General features: G+C 39.7%; 1 protein-coding gene across 5 annotated transcripts in view; it reads right to left on the bottom strand.

The window, feature by feature from the left end:
- Nucleotides 1–22045, bottom strand: part of NCOA6 (nuclear receptor coactivator 6) — a 108323-nt gene extending 86278 nt beyond the window's left edge. For 4 of the 5 annotated variants that reach the window (XM_044263186.1, XM_044263188.1, XM_044263189.1 and 1 more), the window contains exons 1-2: nt 21868–22045; nt 2776–2852 (exon numbers count right to left, since the gene is read on the bottom strand). The gene's annotated coding sequence lies outside the window, so the exon portion shown is untranslated. The remainder of the gene's footprint in view (nt 1–2775; nt 2853–21867) is intronic. The other variant, XM_044263187.1, reaches the window with a different exon arrangement.
- Nucleotides 22046–25500: the final 3455 nt, after the last annotated feature.

The raw sequence follows: 25500 nt of genomic DNA, 5'->3' as shown, positions 1-25500 counted from the left end.
TCAAAACTATGCTGAGGGAAAGAAGCTAGACACAAAAGAGAACATAATGTGTGAATTTCTAGAACTCTGGAAAGTGCAAAGCAATATATTGGTGGGGGTGCTGGGATGGACACACTGCAAAAGAGTATAAGGAAACTTCAGGGAGATGGAAATTTTCTGTATCTTGGTTGTAGTGGCTGTTTCATAATAAACAGTATAAACTAATAAATACATCTGTCAAAACCCACTAAAACATGTTTCACTTTAAAATCGATGTGTGGGGGGGCACCTGGGTGGCTCAGTGGGTTAAAGCCTCTGGCTTCGGCTCAGGTCATGATCCCAGGGTCCTGGGATCGAGCACCGCATCGGGCTCTCTGCTCAGTGGGGAGCCTGCTTCCCCCTCTCTCTCTGCCTGCCTCTCTGCCTACTTGTGATCTCTGTCTGTCAAATAAATTAATAAAATCTTAAAAAAAAAAAACTAAAATAAAATAAAATCGATGCGGGGGGTCCCTGGGTGGCTCAGTTGGTTACTGCCTTTGGCTCAGGTCATGATCCCAGGATTCTGGGATGGAGCCCTGCATCAGGTTCTCTGCTCAGTGGGGAGCCTGCTTCTCCCTCTTCCTCTGCCTGCTGCTCCCCCTGCTTTTACACTCTTTCTGTCAGATAAGTAAAATCTTAAAAAAAAAAAAAAAAAAAAGAAAAAAGAAAAAAGAAAAAAAAATGGATGCAAGTAAAAATAAATAAGTAAAATGGATAATCTGTGTGTAAATTACACCTCATTAAGTTGACAAAAAAAAAACCAACACCTTCGTCCAACCTTAACTATATCTAATGCAACTGTTTCCATTATTCTGACTTAGCCTTCAAACAGTATTCTACAGATAAATTATCCAAAAGTCAGAGAATCCAGGGTGTCTGGAATTTTTCAGTAGCTACAATTTACAGATTATATATCAGGCACTGTTCTAAGCTCTTTGCATTATGAACTCAATTAGTACGCCCAACAATCCATGAAAGAGATTCTATTACCCCCCTCCTTTTTTTTAAATGAGGGAACTTAGGCACAGAGAAGTAACCTGCTTATAACCATACTGCTAGTAAGTGACAGGGCCATTATTCAAGTCCAGGCAGTCTGATTCTATCTAGAGGCTGGTCTCTCCACTCCATTCTCTCAGACCTCTGGAGTATTCACTAAAAGCATACTCTCACCTCACTGGAGACTGACAGGTTCATTCACTCATTCAACAAATATTTAGGCATGCAGTACATGCCAGATACTGTTCTAAATGCTAAATATACAATGATGAAAAAAAATATAGACACAGTATCTGCTTTTATGGGGCTTACATCCTAGTAAGAATTTAGGTTTAAAGCACGGATTCTTTTTTTTTTTTTAAATTAACATATAATGTATTGTTTCAGGGGTACAGGTTTGTGATTTGTCAGTCTTACATAATACCCAGCATGGACCACAACACATACCCTCCCCAGTGTCCATCACCCAACCACCCCATCCCCCACCCACTTCCTCCAGCAACCCTCAATTTGTTTCCTAAGATTAAGTCTCTTATGGTTTACCTCCTTCTCTGGTTTCATCTTGTTTCATTTTTTCCTCTCTTCCCCTATGATCCTCTACCTTGTTTCTTAAATTCTGCATAGCAGTGAGATCATATGATAATTGTCTTTCTCTGACTGACTTCTTTCTAAAGCACAGAGTTCTTAAATCAAAATATTTTTCCTCTTATTTATGGAAAAAAAGTCACAAGTTGCAAGAGTGGCCAGATCTGCTTTAGCTAAAGTTGTGGTTCCCAAAATTGTCTGTACTTTAGAATCACCTGGGGACCTCTTAAAAGTTCCGAAACCCTTGTCATACCCCCAGGCCAATTAAATCACAAAGGAGTGAGGAGTAGGGAAGGAAGAGAGGCAAAGGCATCAATAATTTGCCAAGTTCAACAGGTGAGTCCAAGGTGAAGACAAGTTTGAAACTGGCAAATTATTGATGCTAGGGTTTTTATCTGATTGAATAATGACAAAATTCATTCATGGTGACAGAGTAAGACATAGATGAATGGGGGGTGGGGAACAATGCCAAAACTCTATATACTTGTCTTTCTCTGAATCAGAGATTGCAAGGTACCTTTTTTCCCAATGTTATAAATTCTGAAAACATGAGAAAGAGGGCCATATGTTTTCCTTCTTGGATTTACTCAGGCCTCCATTCCCCTCTAGAGTCATAGACAAATAAGATATTCACCTTTTTTTTTTTTAATTTATTTATTTGACAGAGAGAAATCACAAGTAGATGGAGAGGCAGGCAGAGAGAGAGAGAGAGAGGGAAGCAGGCTCCCTGCTGAGCAGAGAGCCCGATGCGGGACTCGATCCCAGGACCCTGAGATCATGACCTGAGCCGAAGGCAGTGGCTTAACCCACTGAGCCACCCAGGCGCCCCAGATATTCACCTTTTAATCTTTTCTTAGTACTTTCCAAAGAAACCAATAAAGAATTCTGCCATGTTACATATATTCAACATAGCTGAAAAAGGTAAGGCTCACTTGCTTTTCTGTTAAAAAAATGCTTTTCTAATAGGCAGATCTCATTTAATTCAGTTGCTCTGGGTCCCATTTACATGTAAAATGCAGCCTACCAAACTAAAATGCCCCACGGACACTAAGAACAAAATGCCTTATTTTAAAAAAGTAAACTCTATTTCTATCTAATTCAATCCTTTTCTTATCAATTGAAATTAATTTTTTTAATAAAACAAGATTGCATTTGCATTCTATATAAACAACAGACCTGTTTAAGAACTCTCTGACCACTCTCAGAAAAGATAACAGATGTTCAGTAGGACCCCTCTCCATTCCATCCAGGACCTAGACAGAAAGGGGAAAGGGCAAAGAGGAACAAGAGAAACGTCAGAAGAAAAGACTAAATATATAAGCCAAATAAATCTATATAAAGTAAATTTTTATAAATGGCCAAATTCCTTCTTTCTACCACTGTTTCTGCTAATTTCACTCTAAAAAGGCTTGTTAAAAGACATGAGATTACCTATAGTCTTAAATTCAGTGTTTCTTAAAAAGAAAAGTTTTCATAATCATCAAGAAAGCTTTTTAAAGGGGTGCCTGGCTGGCTCAGTGGGTTAAAGCCTCTGCCTTCGGCTCGGGTCGTGATCCCAGGGTCCTCGGATTGAGCCCCGCATCGGGCTCTCTGCTCTGCAGGGAGCCTGCTTCCTCCTCTCTCTCTCTCTCTCTCTCTAACTGCCTTTCTGCCTACTTGTGATCTCTATCTGTCAAATAAATAAATAAAATCTTTAAAAAAAAAAGCTTTTGAAAAAACATCAACAGTCGTTATACAAGTGTGTTCATTTTATAATTTATTATGTGTATCATTTGGGTACTTTGCATTGTATGTGTTATACTTTAGTTAACAATTACTAAAAAAACTAAATCTGTCTTGGGCAGAAATCCTGAAGGATTCCAAAGAAGTATGAAGCAGAAACAGTCACACAGAGGTTACATGTTTTGTCCTAGATCATGTATGTAGTCAGCTGCAGACTAAATCTTTCTTGTCACTTTCCTACTCTTTCTGTTGTAAAACTATAAATGTACTGATAATAATATACTTTTAAATTTAACATTTATTCTCCTACTTATACTCTGAAAAAATTCTCATCACAAATGACAGTGCAAAAACCAAACAAGTAAACAGAAAATATAGATGTCCTACATTCACAACTGTGCACTATCGTAGCTGCTATACCATCTACATAAAGAAGTTTAAAAAGGGGACGCCTGGGTGGCTCAGTTGGTTAAGCAGCTGCCTTCGGCTCGGGTCATGATCCCAGCATCCTGGGATCGAGTCCCACATTGGGTTCCTTGCTCAGCAGGGAGCCTGCTTCTCCCTCTGCCTCTGCCTGCCATTCTGTCTGCCTGTGCTCGCTCTCTCTCCCTCTCTCTCTCTGATAAATAAATAAAATCTTAAAAAAAAAAAAAGTTTAAAAAGCCTAATTTAATTATTATTCTGTCTGCTTTCACTTTAACCAATGAATATCTCTATTCAAATGTTTTAAATAGATTTGTAGTGGGGGTGGGAAATGGGCAAAATGGGTGAAGGGGAGTGAGAGGTAGGTCCAGGCTTCCAGTTATGTAATGAGTAAGTCATGGAGATGAAAGGTACAGCTTAAGGAATATAGTCAATGATATTCTAATAAGAGTTGTATGGTGAGAGATGACCCTTATGATGAACTCAGCACAATGAACAGACTTGTCAAATCACTATGTGTACATCTGAAACTAAAGTCACATTAGTGTGACAACTATACTTTAAATAAACAGCTTTGTAAAATAAGAATCCTAGAATTCTTCTGGATTCTCCCTCATAAATAAAAGCATATCTTCAGCTTGTGCCAAATGTAAGTCTTCCAGATTTGTTATCTGGGTGTAAAACCTTTCCTTCTCAAAGATGGCTAGTCATAGGAGTGCCTGGCTGGCTCAGTCACTAGAGCATGTGACTCTTGATCTTGGGGTTTTAAGTTCAAGCCTCATGTTGGGTACAGAGATCACTTAAACATAAAATCTTAAAAAAAAAAAAAAAAAAAGATGGCTAGTAATAATTTCCTTAATATTTTACCAAGAGACTCTTCTACATGGGTTTTTAACTTTATATTTTGAAATCATTTCAATCACTTCTCAGCCTTTTGGCTAAGATCAAGTGAAATCATTTCAAACTTACAGAGCGTAAGTTATTATTTTTTTAAAGACTTTATTTTTTTTTTAAGATTTTATTTATTTATTTGTCAGAGAGAAATCACAAGTAGACGGAGAGGCAGGCAGAGAGAGAGAGGGAAGCAGGCTCCCTGCTGAGCAGAGAGCCCGATGCGGAACTCGATCCCAGGACCCTGAGATCATGACCTGAGCCAAAGGCAGCGGCTTAACCCACTGAGCCACCCAGGCGCCCCTTAAAGACTTTATTTTTAAATAATCTCTATACCCAACGTGAGGGGCTTGAACTCACAACCCAGACATCAAGAGTCACATGCTCCACCGACTGAGCCAGTCAGGCACCTCCATGGTTATTGTTTAAATAGAAATTATGTGTAGAGAAGTCCCTCATAATTTCTAATCCAGAATTTGAATACTTCCAATGGATGCCTTCGTGCAACTACCTTTTACCAACTGCGTATTATGTACCAAGCAGGACAGGTACTTTCTTGCTCCTGAAGTTACTATATAAGAAACAAAAATTTTGTAGAATGAGAAACTTAAATAACATTTATATGAATGCCTAAATCTGGATATTATTTAGTACTTACTAAGTACTAGTAAAGTATTACTTAGTACTTAAGTACTTTAAGTATTTATAATAAGTTGACCTGTTAACCACATAGACTTAAAAGTTTCAGGATAATTTATAAGGCATTTATAAATTTTTTTTTTTTTTTATTTGAGAGAGAGAGACAGTGAGAGAGAGAATGAGCGAGGAGAAGGTCAGAGAGCGAAGCAGACTCCCCATGGAGCTGGGAGCCCGATGTGGGACTCGATCCCGGGACTCCAGGATCACGCCCTGAGCCGGAGGCAGTCATTTAACCAACTGCGCCACCCAGGCGTCCCTTTATAAGGCATTTAAAAAGTGAATAAACAGGGTGCCTGGGTGGCTCAGTGGGTTAAGCCACTGCTTTCGGCTCAGGTCATGATCTCAGGATCCTGGGATCAAGTCCCGCATCGGGCTCTCTGCTCAGCAGGGAGCCTGCTTCCTCCTCTCTCTCTGCCTGCCTCTCTGCCTGCTTGTGATCTCTGTCAAATAAATAAATAAAATCTTTAAAAAAAATAAAAAAATAAAAAATAAAAAGTGAATAAACAGTTAAATGTGAACTATCAAAATGACTTGCCATGGCACAACTAAAGATCCAATCCCATCCTCCCTACACCTTGTCAATCTCTTATAAAACTATTACATGTTTCCTGTTCCTAAATTGAGGGCTCCCAAGAGAAAATTTATGCAAACCTCTAATCAAATCATAGAAACTTAGTACCCTGAAAGGATCCACAAAATGCCTGTCAGAGATTGGCATTTCAATCCTGTAGCAACAACTGGTTTGTTCCTGGTAGGAATAATAGACAATTTAAGGGATTAGGGAATAATTACATTAATTGTTTTCAAAGATTTCATTTATTTATTTGACAGACAGAGATCACAAGTAGGCAGAGAGGCAGGCAGAGGGAGAGGGAGAAGCAGGCTCCCCGCTCAGCGGAGAGCCAGATGTGGGGCTCGATCACAGGACCCCGAGACCCTGACGTGAGCTGAAGGCAGAGGCTTTAACCCACTGAGCCACTCGGGCGCCCCAATTACATTAATTTTTAAATTTCAATTCTGACATTTTAGTATAAGAAACAAAAGCTAAATTCATGAACTATGAGATTCCTAGAACTACTCATCCTAACACACATGCAGTTAATTTAACTAAGCACAATATAACCCAACAAAATAAGCCAGAGGTTCAAAGAGATTTTCCCCATATTGTTAGATGCCATAAAAGTGGATAAAGTAAAATTTAGAAAAAACTATATGTATATCTAAAAACTTTATACATCATGTTCTAATTATGAACACCACTGTGTTCTTTTAATCCTAATAAAATCACTAATAGTATCACTATTAGTACACTAATAGTATCACTTCTTGGCCTTTTGGCTAAGATCAAGTGTAAAGCTACAGTAAAAATAATAATAATAATACAGGTTTGAAGTACCAGTCTTTTAATCCATGCTCGAAATATATGAAATACATATAACATTGAAAAGTTGATCAAATCCTACAATACAGAACTACTTAAAAATTCCCTAAAATAAATTGAGAATCTTAGCAGAGCCCTTGGCAATCATCTGTCTAATATCCTAATGAAAAAATTGAGGCCAAGTGAATAATTTGAAGCTTCTTATTAGCAGGAAAGTCTTTCATTTCATATGTGATACCTCTTTACAAAAGAATTCATTTTAAAAGCACTAGAAACAAGATGGGATCAGGAGGGAGACAAACCATTAAGAGACTCTCAATCTCACAAAACAAAATGTCGGTTGCTGGGGGTAGCGGGGTAGGGAGAGGGTGGTTGGGTTATGGACACTGGGGAGGATATGTGATATGGTGAGTGCTATGAAATGTGTTAAGCCTGACGATTCACAGACCTGTACCACTGGGGCAAATAATGCATTATATGTTAATAAAAATAACTTAAAAAAATAAAAGCACTAGAAAAGTATGGTATAATTAATAATAATAATAATAAATATTGTCTTACCATAAGATGGAAGACAACTTTAAAGAACAATAGCTCAGTTGGTTAAGCCACTGCCTTCAGCTCAGGTCATGATCCCAGGGTTATGGGATCCAGGCCAGTTAGTGGGAAGCCTGCTTCTCCCTCTCCCATTACCCCTCCTTATGCTCTCTCTCTCTTTGTCAAATAAATAAAATCTTTTTAAAAAGCACAGTGACTTTTTTTTTCTCCATTAAATTTCCAACGCAGTTAAATCATGAGATCTGGGCTCTAAGTTACAGCAGTCCCTAGGCGATCATTCTAAGAGTTTACCAGTGTTTCTTCTTCTCCATTGTCATATATTCACAATGACAGCGTTATCAGGCTTTTCTCTCTTTTCTTTTTTTTGCTTTATGCTCTTAAAATTGTCACTTTTTAAATCAAACACTGAAGTCCTAAGATCAGCTTTTAAATCCTATAGCTACCATTTCATCATTATTGATGAATCAGATAAGTCCACTTAGGAAACCTGTAGGCATACTGTAGTAGGTGAATACACTATTGCTAATACTTTCAAACAAAGATACAGGATTCAAAATGACTTAGAACAACTTAAAAAGTATTTCTTCAAAGTTCAAAAGAGATTATTTAAAAACTAGAAAATCTATACTGTGCTTATCGCCAAACAATAAAAAGAATATTTTGATCAGAAGAGGAAATTCAATGGCAAGATAAAGTTTATTTATACTAAAAAAAAAAAAAAAAAAAGCACAAAGAAATAAATCTGCCCAAACTGCAAAAAAGAGAAAAACAAAATTAAGGTAAAAAATTAGTAACAATAAAACAAAAATACAGAAATAAAATAAAAATTCATTAGTGGGGTGATGATGAGCAAGACATGAACCCAGAAGTAATAAAGACTGACAGACATGATAATGTAAAAATCAAAATAGTCTATATGTCAAAAGAAACCGCAAAGTCAAAAGCCATATGATAGACTTTTGGAATAATATATTTGTTCCATATGACAAAAAAGGGATTAACATTCTAAATACACAAAAGCACCTGCAAGTTGATTAAAGAGTAAAAAATTAACACCCCAAGAGAAAAATAAGTAAAGAATTGGTAAAGGCAATCTGCAGAATAGGGAATACAAATGTCCAGTGAATATATACAACTTATTAATGGTCTGGGAAATGAAAATAAAAATAAGAAAACTCTTCTCAGCTGATTGGCAAAAACTAAAAAGGTAACTGTTATCCAGTGCAAGTGGGAATAAGAACTGCAACCTTTTGGAAAATAACTTGGAAGTTCACAATACTTACATTATAAGCTTACTACCCCGTATTTGGGGATTTATCCTACAAAAGTAAAAACTCCATTTCGTAAAGATATATGTACAAGGATATCCACTGTTTGAGATGGGGAAAATAAAATTAGAAAAAACTTGATGCTCCTCCAGAAACCTACATAAATTGGGGCACCTGAGTGGCTCAGTTGCTTAAGCCACTGCCTTCAGCTTAGGTCATGATCCCAGAGTTCAGGATAGAGTCCTGGGACAGAGTCATGCAACCGGCTCCCAGCTCCGCGGGGAGCCTGCTTCTCCCTCTGACCTTCTCCCTTCTCATGCTCTCTTTCACTCTCTCTCTCTCTCTCTCAAATAAATAGAATCTTTAAAAAAAAAAAAAAAAGAAACCTACATAAATAAAACATTTTGTAGCTAGAAAAAAATAAATTAGATATCTGTTTAATGACACAGAATGAAATGTATATTCTATAAAGTAAAAAACCCAGAATTTGTAGAATAATGTGTATGGCATCATGATAATCTTTTAAGAGAGAAAATTAATCAGTATGTAATTTACTTCTAAGATTATAGAGAAAAATATGAAAGAACCAATCTAGGCTATTATACTTAGGTAGGTTGGAAGACAGGAATTGGAGAAGAGGAGAGAACTGGCTTCTTCATGTACTTCAGATGATACTCAAATGGTTTTAATATGCCTATCTTGCTTTTGTGGTTCGGAAGGAAAATCCTACTTAATTGATAACAGAAAAGAAATGGAATAAGAAAAAAAAATCTGTAACAGGAATGACAGAAAAATGAATTATTTAAAATTGATTTTAAAAATGGGTATATAGGGGCACCTGGGTGGGTCAGTGGGTTAAAGCCTCTGCCTTCAGCTCCGGTCATGATCCCAGGGTCCTGGGATCAAGCCCCAAATCAATCTCTCTCTCTGCCTGCCTCTCTGCCTACTTGTGATCTCTGTTTGTCAAATAATTAAGTAAAAATATTTTTTTTAAAAAATGGGTATATAAAAGCAACCAAATGAAACACTCAATGAAGAAGAAATAAAATACATTCTGGGTGCTTTTTGGGTGGGTATGTAAAACAAATGTAAATCCAACTTTTATGAATTTGAGATCTATCGCCGTTTCAAAAAGAAAAATGAAACTGTTGATACAAGAGCCTTATGTTTTTTAGGTTTCTCTGCTTAGAATGTTTTTTATTTTTTATTTTATTTTTTAAGGTTTTATTTATTTATTTGACAGAGATCACAAGTAGGCAGAGAGGCAGGCAGAGAGAAAGGAAGGGAAGCAGGCTCCCTGCTGAGCAGAGAACCTGATGCAGGGCTAAATCCCAGGACCCTGGGATCATGACCAGAGCTGAAGGCAGAGGCTTTAACCCACTGAGCCACCCAGGCGCCCCTAGAATGTTTTTTAAAAAAGGAAACATGTCTCATCACAAAATCTCATCAAAGAAATGTCCCCTATTATATATTTACAATCTGTATCTTTTTTGGTTAAATTATATTGGATTTCAGCTATACTTTGAAACTTGAAATTTACATATTATAAAAACTCAGTTAAATAAAATTTTTAAACACACTCTGCAAAAAGGAAAATACCAAATCTACACTGAACAAATGGTCAAATTATATGAAAAACTAGCTCAAAGATTTTAAAAATACTCATCTTAATAAAAGTAAAAAATATATTTGCTACTCAGAGAAGAAAAAAGTGTAACTTCACAATAGATCTGGAAGTCACAACCTTAAACCTGTGATCAAAGTTATCATCAATAGTGGGACAACTAAACATTTGTGTACCTGTGATATGAGGTAATGTGAAGAATATTTAAGTATTTTTGCCAAAATGTTCAGCTAGTATCTAATCAAGTCTTTGAACCTTCCAGTTTAGGCAGATATAAGTAATAAAGGAATAAATATCACTAAGAAAATATCAGATAAATCCAGAATGTAGGAAATTAAAACTGCTCTGGTCTCAACAAATCAATGCCCATGAAAAGAATTTTAGAAGGTAAGAAAGCAGACAAGGACAGAGAACTATTCCAGATTTTAAAAAGACTACAACTACATAAATCATAACATGCAAATGCAATGCATGGTCCTTAAATTTGATTCCACTTGAATAAGTCAGCTATAAAAGTCATTTTGGAGACAGTGAGGGAAACTTAAATACAGACTTAATGTTAGATAATATCAAGGAATTACTGATAATTTGCTAGGTGTGACAACAGTACTGTGATTATGTGGAAGAACGTATTTGAAAGAGATTCATGCTAAAATGTTTAAAGGCATAGTTTCATGATGTCTTTATTTTTAAAAGGTTTAACATATTAAGTATTTTGTTAAGCAAATGACTATACATTAAATATAGGTGGTGGGTAGAGGGAGTTTATTCTACAGTTTCAGGGTTGTTTTGTATATTTGAAATTTTTCATAATAAAATATTTTAAAAATCCACATATTATACCGGAAGAAAAAATATATAAAATCCAATAATAACTAGTGGCAGTGGCAATATAAACTGCTAGTTATTCTAAAGAATAAGCTGACAAGATAGCTAAAAAGTGATTATCCACAAACCAAACTGTATCATTTTAGAGACTATATTCTAAGAAAAAAATTGAGGGAAAAAACCTTTATAATAACATGTTACAGCAGTATAATTGAGAATTGCAAACCAAAAATAAAAACAAAATGGAAATCACCCAAATGCCAAATAAACAGAGAATACTTAAACTTTGGTTATTGTGTATCCAATAAAAGTAAGTATATAAACATGTGGAAAAGTACCTCAATATATTGCCAAACGAAAAAACTATTTAAAAAAACTATGAATTAAACTTGTAAAGACTGTACCCATATGCTAATGACTAGAAAGTTTTTTGTTTGTAATATTTAAACACAATTTTAAAAATTTCATGAGGACACAAGTTCTTAGAGAATATATGAACAATGCAAATACACAATCAGGAAGAACTGCCTAGAGACAAATAAGAAAAAGCACCTGAGCCCTGCTGTTGACCAGTTTGAATGGGCATTCAAAATTTGAATAAAGTCCTATTGTGGACAAAAGTCAACATAACTATTACTAAAAGGACAAAGAAAAGGGGCACCTGGCTGGTTTAGTTGGTGAAGCATGCAGTTTTTGATCTCAGGGCTGGGAGCTCAAGCCCCATACTAGACATGAAGACTATGTAAAATTAAAAAAAAAAATTTTTTTTTAAGGACATAGAAAAAAAGTGTAGCTTTGGCTTGGACAGTACACAATCTTTCTCAATTCTTTCAATTAGTCAGATGTTTAGAAAAGATACGGAAAGACTGAAAAGAGTTCCAAGAAAAATCAAGAGATAAAAAAAGGATGGAAAAGAGGTGATTTTGAAGAAAATTTTGAAAAAAAAAAATGAAGAGCAACATAACTATTAATACTGAAATCCATGGAGAGGCTTCTGAATAGAGATCCTAAAAAACTGATGTATTTCAATGTCTATGGATGACAGACCAAGAGAACCCTCAAAGTTTGTTGTTGTGGTGTTTTTCCAAGTGCTGCTTTTTACATAAGTTGGATCCCCGACTGTCCTGGTGAAAAGTTACGGGCATTGGCAAACGAGGGAGGCTCAGTGTGTGAAATCAACAACGATCTGTTTTTCTTCGGGGTGTCTACTTATCCATGATCACTAGGTTAGAGAACCTTCTTAAAGCTTGAATTAGCTATCCAAAGCTTGAATCAGTTACCCACCTTATTTCAAAATTCTGTTGTACCATCCTGTTCCCACATACTACCCACTCAGCAACATTTGAATGTCCTAGATCTGGCATCTAGGGCCCCAACAAACTACTCTGGCTTCATCTCCCCACAATGCTCCCGCATAGCAGGGAGTCTGCTTGTCCCTCTGCCCCTTACCCTGCTCATTCTCTCTCTCTCAAATAAATAAGTGAAAATCTTAAAAAAAAAAAAAAAAGAAGAAAAGAAACATCAAGAACTGATGGAAGCTAGGAAGAGGCAAGGAAGGAGTCTACCCTAAGTCTCAGAGAGAACATGGCCCTGCTGACACCCTGAATTCAGGTTCCAGTGTCAATAACTGTAAGAGAATAAATTTTTGTTGTTTTAAGTCACCCAGCTTGTGGTAGTTTATTACAGCAGCCCTAGGAAATATACCAGCATTTCCATGAAGCCTCCCCTGATCCTCCAACTGGTAGTAGAAATCTCTCTCTTTAATTTCCATTGCATTTACAGCGCATTTAAAACATTTATGCTCCCCCACCCCCCTTTTCATTTATGTTCCTAACACTTTCCCAGATGAATTAGTTTCCTGGAAGGTGAAACTAATTACTCACCAACTGGATATACCCCTCAACACTGGTAGGCAGTCAATATATACTATCATAATCACATTTTCCTCCACACTTAATTATTCTGATTGCAATGCTTCTGAATGAGTCATCTCCACACATACTAAAGAGTTGAACACAATCTAAAAGAACTCAGCTGAAGGCTCATTCTTTTTAGGAAGCATTCCTAGATTCAGACTTATACCAGGTATACCAATGTATTTCACACAGATATGTGTATAAATGTAGGTGCACATACTGCTTATATTATACTTAATATCCACAATGGGAAAGAATATTTAACAAACCCATTATTTGGGTCTATTGATTGGTCTCTTACTAAGCCTAGTCAGATGCTGGTTTACCTAAAATCTTCTCACCTATACTAGCATTTGGTGGTTAACCACAATGTCTTTGATTTCTCCAAGTGTTTGAACTTTTTTTTTTTTAAGATTTTATTTACTTATTTGACAGAGGGAGAAAGAGTACAAGTAGGTAGAGAGGCAGGCAGAGGGAGAGGGGGACGCAGGCTCCCCACTGAAGAGGGAGCCCCTTGTGGGACTTGATCCCAGGATCCCGGGATCATGACCTGAGCCGAAGGCAGACACTTAATGGACTGAGCCATCCAGGAGTCCCATGTTTGAACTTTTTAAGTCTGTATTTTATAGTAGGGACACAGTCTTACTTTCACATAATATTTAAAATTACAAGAGACTTCGTCTAATGAACAATTTCCTTCTGTAAAATCCAAAACAGGATCTGATTCACAAATTTGCAACTATTTCCTCCTGTGAGAAACTGCTGCTGTCTGGTCTTTAGAAAATATACATAATGGTATTATAGAACTCATATCCAACAGGTTCAATACTGGTAAAAGTGCCAGCTAATGGAAGCTTTTGTTGCCTTTCTGTGTGTGTTGGGTTGGGAGGGGGCAGGGGTGATGGCTGTAGTTGGTTAATGTTAAATACAAACTTACATATCTATTTAAAGTATGAATGCCCTCTGAATTTGGTGATCATTAATATTATTAGTGAAAAAGATTTTTTCCCCCTGGCTTTATTGAGATACAATCAACATACAGCATTGTGTTAGTTTAAAGTGTACAATGAAACGGATACACATATACACTGCAAAATTACCACAATAAATTTAGTTAACACATCCATCACTTCATATAATTACTTTTTTTTCTTTTTGGGTGTGTAGCAAGAACATTTAAGATCTAATCTACTCTTTCAGCAACTTTCTAGTCTTTAATACATTATTGTTAACTATAGTCACCATCCTGTACTCTAGACCCCCAGAAGTTACTCATCTTACAACTGGAAATTTATATGCTTTGACCATCATATCTTCACTTCCCCTTCATTTCACCAAATTCTAGGGCTATGTTACTCCCTCCAACAAAGCCACAATACTCCCTTAATGTACACATCTACCTATATCTCTAGTCATTTATTAATGATTAATGATTTATTTAATAATGATTTATTAATGATTATTGATGATTAGCAAATACTGAGCTCCTAGGCAGCCACTTCAAGTCCTAAAGAATAAAGTGATGTAGAAAAAGATTACATTTTTTAAAATAAATGTGCCAGACAACACAATAGGTAGATAATGGAGCTGAAGGAAGAGAGGGACAAACAGACACAGGGTCAGTTCTGAAGGAGCACTAAATCTAGTGAGGAGGGAAAAAGTAAACTAGTTCCACATTTCTTCTTTCTCCTCATGCTGTTCCTACATTCACTAGCAGGCTTACTTTCTTAAGGTACAGATCTCATTATGTCACTATATGGCTAAAAACTATTGATGACTCCCATTACTTAGTCGATCAAGTCTAAACTTCCCAGCCTGGAACTGAAAAGGATTCAAAGCGTTCCCTGATTCACTTGTATAGCATACAGAGACTAACAACAGGCCTTGGAATTAGACTGCATGGACTCAAATTCTTTCCCCAGCAAATGTTAGCTCTTTTCCTCGGTTTATCTGTAAAAAGGTATAAAAATTAGTGCCCTATCTCACAGAGTTGTTGTGAGGACTAAAAGAAATACTAATTAAATGCTTGGAAAAGGGTGCCTGGGTGGCTCAGTTGTTAAGTGTCTGCCTTCAGCTCAGGTCATGATCCCAGTGTCCCAGGATGGAGCCCCATTATCAGGCTCCCTGCTCAGCAGGAAGCCTGCTTCTCCTTCTACTACTCCCCTTGCTTGTGTTCCCTCACTAGCTGTCTCTGTGTCAAATAAATAAAGAAGTAAAAAATTAAAAAAAAAAATGCTTGGGAAGTTATCCGGCAAATAGTAAACATGCAAAAAATGTGAGCTACTACTATCATTATTGCTATTGTTGTTCAATCTCCTTTTCTAGCCTGACCTCCAACCACAGCCCTGTAAAAATCCTGTTCTGCAGCCAAACTGGACTCTTTTTACTATTTCCTAAATACACATCTCTACACCATTCTTGGCAGTTCCACTAAAGGCCACCTCTTTCAGGTACCACTCTCTGATATTCCAGCTCCATAACACATTACCTCTATCCCACATGACACTTTAACTAGAATCATCTTTGTATCCTGGGGAGTTCTAGCCTAATGCACATGGTAGGGCTCAATAAATGTATTGTAAATGAATGAATTCCTGTTTTTCCTTCCTCTCATCCAACCATTCTCTTGGAAAACAGCTCCACATCAAATTAAAAAGATCTCTTCTGAAATGTTTCATAAAGCTGGCCAGCTAGTTTTCTTTTCTACCACCAACGTGGTAATTTCTAATGTACCCAGCACATAGATGGGATGCCTAAATATTCAGTGATTTGAAATGAATTTCACCTCATCTTTTAATTTCAATCATCATTTTATTCATTATGATCAAGAATGACTCATCCTTAGAAATAGCCTTTGGTTTTTAATGCCCACAAACTCATCTGCCAATTTCTGCCAATCTGACCCTTATCCCAACATATCATTTATTGGGTTAGAAGAGAGAATATTTAAAACCTCAGTGAAGTAAGAACAAGAAAATGAAATGCCTACAGAGTAATAAAAGTAAATGAGCAAAACAAGAAAGTAATGAGGACCGCAGAGCATTAGGAAACAAACACCCATCATACCTAAAAGATTTAGCTTTTACTCTGTTGGTATGAGAGAATATGAGTTTGGTGTTGATAGATCTTCCAAATTTTCAAGGTAAGTCAGAAATCTGTGGACATTTGAGCCAAACAAAACATGTCTGCAGGTCAAATCCAACCACAGACTGCTGGTTTGCAGCCTCTGTTACAGAAGTTCTCTGCAAAAGAAGTGATGGGGTAAGAGGAGTTCCATCCCAGCAGAAAGTCTGAAGCAGCAGCTAAAACTGCAGAAACTGGAAGCACCTCCTGTAACACTCAGTCTACCTCTCACAACCATTCTGTTTTGTTTTTTTTTTTTAATTTTATTTATTTGTCAGAGAGAGAGGGAGAGAGAGCGAGCACAGGCAGACAGAGAGGCAGGCAGAGGCAGAGGGAGAAGCAGGCTCCCTGCCGAGCAAGGAGCCCGATGCAGGACTCGATCCCAGGAAGCTGGGATAATGACCTGAGCCAAAGGCAGCTGCTTAACCAACTGAGCCACCCAGGCGTCCCAACCATTCTGTTTTGATCTGAAAACCAAATTAAACAGACAACTGTGTTGAGTATGTCGAGCCCCTACACTATGCCAGGTGCTGGATATAGGAAATGAACAATAGTGCTAACTATAAGCTAACAGCATTCAGCAACTCCTAGATGCCACACTGCTCGACACGTTACATGAATTAACTCACCTATTCCTCACAACTCTATGAGATAAATACTATTATCCTTATTTTAAAAGCTGAGGAAACCTGGGACATCTGGCTGTCTAAGTAGGTAGAGCATGCGACTCTTGATCTTGCAGTGGTGAGTTCAAGTCCCGTGTTGGGCTGGCTGGTGAGCTAACTACATATATACATACACAGGTATGTAATACATATATTTATACATACATACATAAAATAAAAGCCAAGGAACCTGAGCCACAAAGAGGTTCCACAATTGTCCAAGGTCACATAATTAGCAAGCAGCAAAGCTAGAATTAGGACCCTAGTCAGACTCCACCAAAAGAGCACATAATTTGAAAACAAAGTGCCATTCGATAAATGGTGCTGGGATAATTGGTTATACACACACAAAAAATGAAACTGGACCATACCTCACATGACATAGTAATTAGAGATCTAAACATCAAAGGCAGAACAGTAGAGATTCAAGAAGATAAAGAATAACTGCAAAATCTTGGGGGAGGAAAAGACTGATAGATTTGACTATGTTAAAATTCACAACTTCTTTTAGTAAGAAAAAAAGAGATTTAAAAGATTAACAACCTGGGACACCTGGGTGGCTCAGACTGTTAAGTGTCTGCCTTCGGCTCAGGTCATGATCCCAGGGTCCTGGGATCGAGTCCCGCATCGGGCTCCCTGCTCAGCAGAGAGTCTGCTTCTCCCTCTCCCCCTCTCCCCTTCCTTGTGCTCTCTCTCTCTCTCTCTCAAATGAATAAATAAAATATCCAAAAAAAAGAAAAAATTTTAAAAAATAAAAAATAAATAAATAAAATTAACAACCTGGAAATTATATCTATAATACACATAATCAACAAAGGATTAAAAATGAGAAAACATAAAGACATCTTTTGAAAAAGACAACTCAACAGAAAAATGGCAAAAAAAAAAAAAAAGGTCCCAGCATGGTCTAAGCTGCAAAAACCTGTCACTACCACAGCTGCCACACAGCAGACCCCAGAACAGACCCTGGCATCGCTGACCAATATAAAATATTCAGGGCTCTCTATCATACTGCAGATACACAGAGCATGGAGGACCCAGCCAGAAGGACAAAGCCAAGATGCTTTTTCTCCATTTTATAGGAACTAGATGGCAAACCAGAAGCTGAACATCTAATCCCCAGACATTGATCAGATTGGCAAGCACCTTTAGTAAAGGGCCAGAGAATAAATATTTTCAGCTTTGTGAACTGTATATCTTCTCTCTAAAACTACTCAACTCTGCCATTGGTGGTGTGAAAGCAGCTAAAGACAATATGTAAGTAAGTAACTGTGCCTATGTTGCAATAAAACTTTTTTTACCTGAATAGGTGGTGGGCCAAATTTGACATGGCCCAGAGTTTGCTGACCTCTGAAACAGACAGCTGTAATTTTTCTACATTCCCTACTTCCCATGCTTTTTATTTTTTTAATTGGAAATTTTCTTTTTTAAAAGGTTTTATTTATTTGAGAGAGAGAGAGTAAGTGAGAGTGAGCACAAGCAGGGGGAGAGGGAGAAGCAGCCTCCCACTGAGCAGGGAGCTGACATGGGGCAAGATCCCAGGACCCTGATATCATGACCTGAGCCAAAGACAGATGTTTAATCTCTTAATCTACTGATCCAGCCAGGCACCCCTTTCCCTGGTTTTTATATCTGCTGACACTTACCTCTGATTTCCTTAAGTGAAAACTACACCACGCTTGACAGCTTTGCAATGGTTTCCAAGTCTACTACTCTAACCCAAAAAACTTCTCCCTGATTTGTGACAATTATCACTTCATTTTCCTTTCACCCTTTTTATAACCTCTTTGACAGCCACCATCCCAAATTAATAATCTAAAATATTCTTTTTCTCTTACCACGTGCAATGTCAATTATCAGCACCTGAAAATTCTAATTTTTTTTAAAAGATTTTATTTATTTATTTGACAGAGAGAGATCACAGTAGGCAGAGAGGCAGGCAGAGAGAGGGGAAGGGAAGGGCCCTGCCGAGCAGAGAGCCCGATGCGGGACTCGATCCCAGGAGCTGAGATCATGGCCTGAGCCGAAGGCAGCGGCTTAACCCACTGAGCCACCCAGGCGCCCTGAAAATTCTAATTTTGTTCAAGGATCACAGCCTCTGTCTTGACTAGGCCTTCATTACTCCTTCCCTGCTCTCCAGTCCACCCTCCATTCAAAGAACGTCCATTTATTTCCTAAAAATTAAACCAAATCATACACTCTTCTTCCTTGGACAGCATGAATGCCTCCCTATCAGCTAAAGATTCTGTCTAGCAAAGTCCTTCGCAGCCAGGTTCTGAACAACAGTTCCATCTCATCCCTGATCACTTTTTCTGCACACATATTATGCTCCCGCCACATTCAACTGTATATCCTGAAGTGCATAACTTTACCTGTAAAGCTCTTTTCTCCAACTCTCTAACTGGCAAACTCCTCCACCTTTCAGGACATGTCTCAAGTATCACCCTTTCACAAAACCTTCCCTGACTCCTAGACCTGAGTTGTGCCCACTTCTGTGTTTTTTCAACCTCTGATACTGCTTTGGTATTCATCCTGAACTATCACTGTTAATATGCTCATTTCTCTCATGAGACTGAATATCTAACGTGAAAAGACCCTGTCTTAAAGAACTTTGAATCCTCACAGCCCAACATAATGCCTAACATATCTTAGAGTCTTAGCGCACAGTAAATATCCGCTGAATGGAAGACATGCTTGGTGGTAGAAGTAGGGTTTCTTAACCTGGGGTTCACAGATGGAAACCCACAGACAGAATTCAGAGGGGTCTATGAACTTGGATAGGAAAAAAGCAGAACAAAACTATCTCTTTATACTCACTAACCTCTAACTGAAAGTTACCATTTTCTTCAAATATGAGTTATAGGCAACAAACCACTCTAGTATCGGTGGTTATCTGTGACTGTCACAGTTATCACAGATATCTTTATATCATACTACAGTTGTTACTGATATCTAAAAGTCTTACTTATGTTCATGTGTTTAAAACTGTAATTGTCAGACCCATCACTAGATCCGATTACTTAATGTACTGATAAAGTATCTATATTGCTATTTTATAATTTGTGTATTTCGGTATTTCAATATAATGGTTTTCTCTATAACATGGTATTTTGTTTTACTCAATTAAAAAATGTTATTCTGAGAGGGGTTACTATTTTTCTGAGCAGCTTCACCAGATGCCAGAGGGGCCCACTGCACAAAGGCCTTATCCCAGAACAAATGAATCTTGATGCCTTATATACGTATGTATGGTATATATGCATCAAACATATACAGAAAATCTTACTTGCAATGGGCATCTTTATAACCTTTTGTTTAAAGTCCTTGTTGCTTTTATGGGAGCCCTGAACTACCATTTCATGATTGATTTGCATAGTTTTCCTCAATTCTTCCATAACCCATATGAACTTTGCATTCTTCCCTATTTTTTTTTTAAGATTTTATTTATTTATTTGACAGAAAGTGAGAGAGATCACAAGCAGGCAGAGAGGCAGGCAGAGGGGGAGGGAGAAGCAGGCTCCCTGCCGAGCAAAGAGCCTCCCAGGACCCTGAGATGGTGACCCAAGCTGAAGGCAGAGGTTTTAACCCACTGAGCCACCCAGATGCCCCGAACTCTTCCCTATCTTGATCAAACTTTTAACTGAAATTTGATCATGATAGAGATCCTGGGTGTGTACCGTTCATTGTTCACAGTTATCTTTTTTGGCTTTCTGTGTCCCCTTGCTGTACAGTAAACACCTAAAACAGAAGGAGCATCTCTTACAACTCTAGAAAGTTAGAAGTCAAGAGGGTCCTGAAGATAACTTCTTTGCACAAATGGAGGGAAGCTTGAAATGATCAAATATCTGGTTACCTGCACTTTTTTGGTATCCCCCTTCAGTTTTTCTACTGACAAACCAATTACCAAAACAAAAGAGATTAACGGTTCATTGATATATGCTACAGAGCTCACCTTAACACTTTTCTCACAGCTAACAAATTCCTCTAAGGCAGTGTGTTGAATGAGGAGGCAGAGGACCTCCTTGGCCAGGAACTTGTGAGATCTTGAGGAGTCATCTTTATCTTTCTATGTCTCAGCTAAAATCACTACATGATCTGAAATTATTACATGATCTCTAAGACTCTTGTAGTTTTTACACATTCATTTCTCTTCACCATTCTTACTGGCTTCAAAACTCCTTTCTGATGACCTCCCCAGGTGACCCTGCTCTTAAAACAGTGGGCTGTCCCCTTCCTGGGAAGACACCTTGGGTCACCGCCCACAAACAGCCCGGTCCCTCCTTTTAAAGATACACACAAACTCCCTAAGTTGATGGAGGCTCTTTCTTCTTGCCAACCAGTTCCAGTCCATACACCCCATTTGCTGGCCAGCTCCGGCACCCAAACTTCGGTCCCCCTTTCCCACTTTCTCATCAAAGTCTTCCTATTTTCTGTTGCTCTTCCCAATAGGGAGTAGAATATGCTAGGGGAACATACGCCCTCAGTCTCTGTGGAATTATAAGGCTTTGCAATTCGGCGCCGCGATCTGAGAACTGCCCAATCTGATACTCGCGCCTGCATCCAAAGGGCCCCCATTTCTAATATTTCTAATCAACAGCTTCCCTCACCCCCCACCCTCCACAAAGAACTGTCTGGGCTCTGACAGCCAGAGCTTAGACCCCACGCCCTCTGGGTCCTGACTGCCCTGGGGTCCTGAACACGAATAGCCTAACCAAACTCCAGTCCTGGCCTCCAGTCTCACGGACCCTGACCCCAGTTCCGTTTGGACTCAGTGTCCCTTCTCGACCCCCGGCCACGACCCTACGGTCGGCTCCCGCCGCTTCCTCGGGCCTGGAGCGCCACCCTGTGCAGACCCCGGCCGGCCCTGCACTCCCTCAGCGCCCCAGACCCCGCGTCTCGCACCCTCCCTAACCCCGGCCGGCCCCCGCTCCCTCTAGCACCCCCGCCCGCAGGCCCGGGGCCCTCTCCCCAACATGGCGACGGGGACACGAGCGCGGCGGGCGGGGCGGCTCCGGGCCGGGCCCGCACAGGAGCCGTGTTCCACTGCCGGCCGGCGCCATTTTCCCGCGCCGGGCCCGGGCGGCGCCTCCTTCCCGCGGAGCCAGCGGGGCCGGGACCCCAGACGCCCGGCGGGCCCACCCCTTACGGGCCCGCGTCGCCGTCACCTCACCTGAGCGCGGCCCCAGCCCTCCCGGGCGGGCCTTGGAGCAGCGGCCCGGGCCGTGCGTGCCCGCCGCCCTCCGTGTGTCCGTCAGTCAGTCCTCGCGTGCGTCCGTCAGTCCGGCCGTCGCCCGGCCGCCCGCAGCCCGACCCGGCAGGGCCTCAGGGAGCCGGTGGGGAGGGGGATGGGCCGGACCGGGCCGGGGAGGGAGGGGGAGGGAGGGAGAGAGGGTGGGAGCGCGGGAGGGGGCGGGGCGGGCGGGGGCGGGCCCTGATCACGTGGCCAAACGTCTCCGAGAGCGCGAGGCGGAGCGCGCGCCCGCTCATTTGGGTGCAGAGCTTAGTGTCGGTTTTGGGAGAGTCTCTGTCTCTGGAGCTATAATATCACTAGTAGCTCTTGGCTCCCCTTCGGAGTCAGTGCACGGCCCTATAGGAGCCCTCTGAAGCCTCACTGTACGTATCTGAAATACGGGGATAATAGTAGTGTTTGCAGAGACAAAATGAAGGAAGACGTGGAAAGCACTTGGTACAGTGCCTGACACATAGTGTCTAATAACGTTAATGGTAATAAAGATAACCTGTAGCCTTTTTTATTATTTGCCTGTAAGTCCCTCTCTACTTTTTCCCATCACCTTCATCCTAGCGAGCTTAAGGGAATGTGGCTCCTCTCCTTCCCAAAATGTAGGGACGCCTCCCCAGCACTGGAATTGATATTTCTTATATAGGCCTGGGTTCAGAACTGGCTTTCACTCCTGATTTTTATGTGACTATCTCTGCTCTGAACCTCAGCTTTTTCATCTGTAAAATGGGAGTTATAGAGTCTGTCAAGAGCATCACGGAAGATAGAACATGAGCCAGTGTATTGTAAACGGATTGCATACTGGTCAGGCGTACTATTAGTGTCGTCTAAGGAAAGAAGTCTGTAGTCCTTTCATTCCATTGAGCTTACACGGTGTGCTTGGACTGCTGCAGTAGTGATCCAAGGCCTTTTCACATCCTCCCTGGCTCCCCTTCAATCTTTTCTCCCTGCTGTCAAAGTAATGTTTCTACCTCAGAAAGTTTACCACGTCTCACCCCTACTTAAAAGTGTTTGATGGTTCATATTGCTCTTAAGATAAAGGTCAAATAGATGTCTTACTCTTGCCCTTGCCAAAACTATAGACTTACCTTAGGGCCCTCTTCTTCTCTTTCTGGGCTGTAATTACAGTGATCTTCACTCATTGTACTTCCTCCCTTCTCAGGACCCTTGAACACGTGGATCCTGCTACCTGATATGCTCTCCCTGCTTAGGTAACTCATCAGCCTTCAGATCCCAGCTCAAAATCACTACCTCAAGGACTCCCTCCCTGACCATTCACAAGACAGGTTCTCTTACTTGTCCTCAATAGGACATACTAGGTTGTTTATTCCTTGTCTTCTAGACTATACTGTGGACTCCAAAAGGAGGGAGACATTATCCATCTTGTTTACCACCGTTTTCTCAGCATATAGCACAGTGCCTGACACAGGGGAGGTGCTCAATAAATATTTGTTGTGTTTGGGGACACCTGGGTGGCTCAATCATTAAGTGTCTGCCTTCGGCTCGGGTCATGATCCCAGAGACTTGGGGTCGAGTCCAGCATCAGGCTCCCTGCTCCGCGGGGAGCCTGCTTCTCCCTCTCTCTGGCTCTTGTGTTCCCTTTCTCACTGTCTCTCTGTCAAATAAATAAATCTTTTTTTTTAAGTGAGGTATAATTTACATACAGCAAAATGCAAACATCCTAAGTATACGCATGATAAATTTTTATCTGTGTTCTTGTGTTGCCACCACCCTGATCAATTTATAGAACTATTAACCCAGAAAGTTCCTTCTTTTTTTTTTTAAAGATTTTATTTATTTATTTATTTATTTGAGAGAGAGGCAGTGAGAGAGAGCATGAGGAAGGAGAAGGTCAGAGGGAGAAGCAGACTCCCCATGGAGCTGGGAGCCTGATGTGGGACTCGATGCAGGACTCGGGGATCATGACCTGAGCCGAAAGCAGTCATCCAACCAACTGAGCCACCCAGGCGTCCCCAGAAAGTTTCCCTTTTATATCCTCCTATATGTCCCTTCCCAGTCGATACTTGCTCTCCCAGAGGCACCACTATTTTGACCTCTAGCGCCTTAGGTAAAGTTTGACAATTCTTGAACTTCATATAGACATATACACGTATATTCTTTTATGTTGGCCTAAAACTCTGACATAGCTAGAGTGACTCTTCAGATAATGATAAAATTAGTTACTTGATTAGTGAATTAATCTGAAAGGCTGAATGAGAAACTAGTTAGACAAAGCTCCTGCCAGAAGCCGGCCCAGAGGCTGAGATGACATCATCCACAAACCTCCAAGTCTCACAATTTCTAGGGGAAGAAAGCTCTGAAAGATTTTAGAAACTCAACAACAGCATCAATAAAAGTCCAATTTAAAAATGGGCCAAGGGCTTGAATAGATATTTCTCCAAAGAAGACATACAAATGGCCTATAAGCATGTAAAAAGATGTTCCATATGTCATTAGGGCAAGGCAAATCAAAACCACAATAAGACCATTTTACAGCCATTAGAATGGCCATTATAAAAGGAAACACACACACACACACACACCAGAAACTGTCAAGTGTTGGTAAAGATATGGAGAAATTGGAACACTTATGCATTGCTGGTGTGAATGTAAACAGTGCAGCAGCTGTGGAAAACAATTTGGAGGTTCCTCAAAAGTTAAACATAGAATTACCATTGATTCAGCAATTCAACTTCTGCATGTTTACCCCCCAAAAAGTAGAAGCAGGGACCTGACCAGATTTTCTACATTCATGTTCATAGCAGCATTATTCACCAGAGCCAAAAGTTAGAAGCAACCCAAACGTCTATCAGATGAATGATAAACAAAATGCGGGGCGCCTGGGTGGTTCAGTGGCTTAAACTGCTGCCTTCTGCTCAGGTCATGATCCCAGGGTCCTGGGATTGAGCTCTTAGTCCAGCACTCTGCTCAAGAGGGAGTCTGTTTCTCCCTCTGACCCTCTGCCCTGTTGTGCTCTCTCTCTCTCACTCTTTCTGTGATTTAAATAGATAAAATCTTTAAAAAAAATAGTTAAAATGGTGAAATTAATTATATTTTTTACCACAATTTTTTAAAATGCCAGAACTTGAGCCACTATGCTAATTTTTACTTTGTTATCCATGTCCTTGAACGGAAGGCCATAAGTTTTCCTGGGATTAGCAAGGATGCAGGGAGGTAGGATACAGGGGTCTACTTGGGCACCCACACATTCTGTAAATGCAAATAGCAGAAGCATAGGCAACATAAATATTTGTTGTCTATAGGAAGTCAGCAAAGGGACAGAAACAGAGTATGAACTGGCACTAAATATAGCATAGTAATCACAAGTTTAGGCTCTGAAACCAAAATATCCAAATTCAGATTCTAGCTCTGCCACTTATTAACTATGTGACCTTGGAAAAATTCAACCTTCTTGCTAAGCAGATGAGGAAACTGGGACCAAAAGGAGAAAAATGACTTGTCCAACAGGGCCCATAGTATTTCCCCTTTTGTTTCTTTTTCTTTTTCTTTTTTTTTTAATATTTCATTTGTGAGAGTGAGAGAGAGAGAGGAGGGGGCAGGGGA

This window comes from Neovison vison, chromosome 8 (assembly GCF_020171115.1).
Source record: "Neovison vison isolate M4711 chromosome 8, ASM_NN_V1, whole genome shotgun sequence".
In the NCBI taxonomy this organism is placed as follows: Eukaryota; Metazoa; Chordata; class Mammalia; order Carnivora; family Mustelidae; genus Neogale; species Neogale vison.
Note: the sequence above shows the minus strand (reverse complement) of the source record. Positions and strands in the feature narration are given on the sequence as shown.